The sequence below is a fragment of the Astatotilapia calliptera genome, chromosome 22 (assembly GCF_900246225.1).
Source record: "Astatotilapia calliptera chromosome 22, fAstCal1.2, whole genome shotgun sequence".
NCBI classification, from domain to species: domain Eukaryota; kingdom Metazoa; phylum Chordata; class Actinopteri; order Cichliformes; family Cichlidae; genus Astatotilapia; species Astatotilapia calliptera.
In genome coordinates, this window is record NC_039322.1 from 14,742,018 (window position 1) to 14,746,924 (window position 4,907).

Here is a 4,907-nt window from a genome sequence, read left to right on the forward strand (position 1 = left end):
TTAATGGATGGTTCAGACTGCAGCTTGTGGGTGTATGTGTGGGGATGAGGCGGGGATCTGTTTGATGAAATGTAAGGTGGTGACTCTGTTTTAACCTTGCGGTAGCATTTTGCAACAAATCATTGGATTTTTCCCTGTTTGTTGTTAGTGTTTTACTACATTAAAGGCACATACATTCATTTTTTTTCACCCCCTACCCTTTGGAAGTGTGTCATAACTAAGTGTGCAGTTACTGCTCGAGTTTGTCCTCCAGATGTCTCTGTGAACTCCAGATGCTCTCAAACGCCATCTCCTGCAATCATCCTTCTTCATTCCCACTAACAATTAGATAATGAAATATTGATTTTTAGTTAGATTCATATTGATGCTATTAGCTTTGCATTGATAAATCACTGATGCTGGGAGCCAGACCAGGAAGACATTACTGTGTGTTAATCTGATGGATATGCCTTCTTCTGTCCTGTGTGTCTCTACCTGGCCTGTCACACGCTGTCTTTACTACATATAGAATAGCTTCATATCATGGCCCAAATAACTTGTATTTCACTGTATTTGAGGTCTTGTGTTTGCAGACAGTTGAGGATTTCCTTGTTGATTAAGAACACTGTAAACTTAAAGTTCATACTCCTGTAAAAACCTCCTGATGTAAACAAACCACTTAAAATCACCAGGATTCCTGCATGAAACGGTCATAACATATGACCTAATCTTTGTCAGTGTCATGAAGAAAGAAACACAACAGAATTAAGCTAATAACAAGCCAAAAATTATAGTAATATGTATTTATTTAAAAGCTTATGTGGCAAAAAAAAACCAACCCTCCGATTTAGACCCTCCTTTACCAAACTGCTCGAGCTTAGCCATAATTTTAGGACTTCCAGGGGAAACGGCTACATCTTGAGGTCACTGCACAGCATCATTATTGGGTTAAAGTGCTTAGCTCTGACTGGGCCACACTGAAAGGCAGATTTTCTTTGTTTGAAGTCATTCTGTAGTGGATTTACCTCCAATACCAGGGTCATTACTGAGTCTCCTCTGTATTATCCTGTAAGATACCAACTTGGGAGGCACAAAGAAAGCAGCCAGCCTCAACACAGCTTTCTTCTTGGTGTGTCCTGCCATCCTTTGCATTGATGCATCACAACTTTCTTATGCTAGGCTGAGATATTAACTGCTTCATTGATTTCTTTTGGTTTAGCTATTACGCTTCACTTTAAAAAAAATAAAAAAATAATAATTTTTATATATATATATAGAGGAGGTGGCTGATATCCAGAAATCCTACCAGTGGCTGGACAAAGCTGGACTGAAAGACAGCACAGAGGCACTAATCATGGCAGCACAAGAACAAGCTCTGAGCACAAGATCCATAGAGGCTGGGGTCTATCACACCAGGCAAGACCCCAGGTGCAGGCAGTGTAAAGATGCCCCAGAGACAATCCAGCACATAACAGCAGGGTGCAAGATGCTAGCAGGCAAGGCATACATGGAACGCCATAACCAAGTGGCCGGCATAGTGTACAGGAACATCTGTGCCGAGTATAACCTGGAAGTCCCGAGGTCAAAATGGGAGATGCCCCCAAGGGTGGTGGAGAATGACCGAGCTAAGATCCTGTGGGACTTCCAGATACAGACGGACAAAATGGTGGTGGCTAACCAACCGGACATAGTGGTGGTAGACAAACAGAAGAAGACGGCCGTAGTGATCGATGTAGCGGTTCCGAATGACAGCAATATCAGGAAGAAGGAACACGAGAAGCTGGAGAAATACCAAGGGCTCAGAGAAGAGCTCGAGAGGATGTGGAGGGTGAAGGTAACGGTGGTCCCCGTGGTAATCGGAGCACTAGGTGCGGTGACTCCCAAGCTAGGCGAGTGGCTCCAGCAGATCCCGGGAATAACATCGGAGATCTCTGTCCAGAAGAGCGCAGTCCTGGGAACAGCTAAGATACTGCGCAGGACCCTCAAGCTCCCAGGCCTCTGGTAGAGGACCCGAGCTTGAAGGATAAACCGCCCGCAGGGGTGTGCTGGGTGTTATATATATATATATATATATATATATATATATATATATATATATATATATATATATATATATATATATATATATGAACTGAGCAGCTTCTACACTCCTCACTTCAAGCTTACATCTTATAAGCAGTTTTTCTCATATGCATATCTGCAAATCTAAACTCATAAAGGTGTAGATTACCTTAAAACACTTTCCAGCTTAATGGAAATTGATGCACCTTTTTTTCCCTATTTACATTTTTTTTTTCATTGACTGACTGGATTCTCTCTGAATATTTGGGACATGTTTAATATGTGAAAGAAGTTTACAAAGAACTGTGTTATTAATTTCTTTTTTTCTTATTACAATTTAGTGGATGCTTCTCGTCAACCGAGTCGGACTGCACGCATTCAGGTAGGAATCACATATCTGACCCGGGTCACATGATCTAACAATCAGGGTGTACAGAACAACATTTACAACCACCTGCTGAGGCTGCTGGGAAATCTCCTTATCGGTAGTGTCCACCTGTCTGAGGCAGCGCTCAGTATTTTAGCCCGCTGCCTAGTCATTACTGTCACAGTGGGGTCTCAGTATGTAAAACTGAGGCACAGCAATGCACTGTAAGGCCAAATTAAAACCTGCTTTTATATGGAAATATGGCAACATCCACAACCAGAAAGCCAACGCAGAGCTTCATGAAGCGCATGCAAAGGTTTCAAAATCAAATAGATGGCAGAAGATGTGACAAAAACGGTGTAAAATGCGTTGAAATATTAATGCAACATGTCTGTCGTTTGCGACATAAGGCCGAGATCAGCGGTTGTAAATATTATTTATTTCTTTGCTCATTCATTTATTTATTTTCCGTGGCATGAATAGAAAACTGTGGCTGTTTAATTTTAGTGATTTAAGAGGCTTGAACAGGTAAAACTGTGGTTTGGTTTTGTTAAATACAAAATAAAGTTGAAATAACAGTTTTAAAAATGCTTGCTAAATTTCTGTGTAACACTTTATACTTACTACTGTTAAAGGAAAAGGTGGATCTTCTCTGTGATCTTCCTCCTGCCTCACAGCTCCATCTTCAACGTCCACTATCCCTCCTCTTGCGCATCACACCACACCATCTTAGCTTTACATCTCTAACTTTCTTTCCTAATTTTCTCTTTCAGGAGATTTTGGGACCAAGGATTAGTCCTAAAGTCCTACATTATCTTGTGACCCCCTTAGATTACGTTTGTAATTTCTGTTTAGCGACCTAAAGTCCAATCACTGAAAATAGCCGGTTATGGCTTTGTGTGTATAGGGTTGAGATTTTCTAACCAAAAAAAGCAGCATGTTTAAGAAACATCTTGCTTCTGTGCTTACACTGATTGCACTTAATTTAAACCCTAAAATCAAACTTTGATTGTTTAAATAATCACACCCAGCTGTCACCTTTCACACACTAATTAAATCTTACCTTTTATTATCCTTAAGCAGAGCATTTGCCAGCGGAGTTCACGACAGTATTTATTATCTGCTTACCAATTTTACAATTTTATAGAAGAGGAATCTTTTCTCTAATCTCCCAGTGGCTTATCATTGTTTTAATTATTTTCATGTATTATAATGTGTGAGACTTTTCTTCATGAAATCAGAGAACTCAAAGCCTCATAACTTTCGTATGATATCAAGATTGTGATGTTTTTCTACAGAGCTGACGTCAAGTCTGATTTCAAGCTTTAATTTCAAACTAACCAAATTCAAGTGAGCAAATTCTGACCTTTAATCCACCCAAAAGAGCATTTTTAGGCACTTCCTATAATGAAAACACTCAGTTAGAAGGACTAAAGCTCTTAGGTTCTCTTAGCAGTAGCTCTCACACACACAGAAAGCACTTCCTGACAGCTGTCACTCCCATTGGCCACCAAACCGTCTCCCCCTCTCTGCCCGACAACATCCAGGCGTTTCCCTGTCAGACAACATATGCCACTGCATTTCTCCTGCTCCGAGCTGCCTGACATTATCTACTCCCAGTCCCTGTGGCCGGCACCAGCTCTCAGCCCCCTTGCTGGTGGCTCTGCGAACATGATCTCTGATGTCTCTCAGGCAGCAAACTGATGCTGTCACTGCACCAAGATTCAACACGACCCGCTGACAAACACATTGTGACAAGGACACACAGGCACACACAGTGTACACGCAGACGCACAGTTGTGCTCATGTCTCGTCAATATGCTGCACAAGAGTCAGTGCAAGTAATGCCTTTATTCAGTTGTTATTTTCTCCTCTGTCAGACCAGGTCAGCGGCACACACGCCCCGACTTAAAAATTATGCTTTGATGTACGTTTGTGAATTTTTATAATTGACACACAAAAAAGGAAGAGCTGCTGAAAGTTGCACGAGGAGTTTGAGTTTAAATCTAAAAGATCTGCTGTAACTGTGTTTTTATAAGACCACAAAGGTGGATGATGGGGAGAAAGGTTTAATTCATCAGCGGTCGTCGTGATTTCTTTGCTGTGAGTTGTACACACAGACAGCATATAAAGGAAGTCTCACTGCAAATAGGAGAAAGAGTTACTTGTTAAACAGTGTAGAAGAAATAAGGTATAAAGCCACTTATCCAAGAGCCATGAGTAAACAAAAGCGGCTTTCAACTCCTTCATTTGTTGACATTGTCTGCCACCTGCTGGTAGAAGTGATACACTGCAGCAAGAATGACCCCAATTTTTATTTAGTTTTGTCATTTTGTTTATTAGAGCAGAAGAAATGCTTTGTACTTTATTCGAATATATATTGTGCAAACTAGAAGAAGAGAGCTGAGTCTGTTAAACTGCTGAGAAGGAACGTGACACAGTGACGTGAGGCTTCTGAATGAAGATGATGTGTGATGGAGAAAAAAAATCCAACGCCATC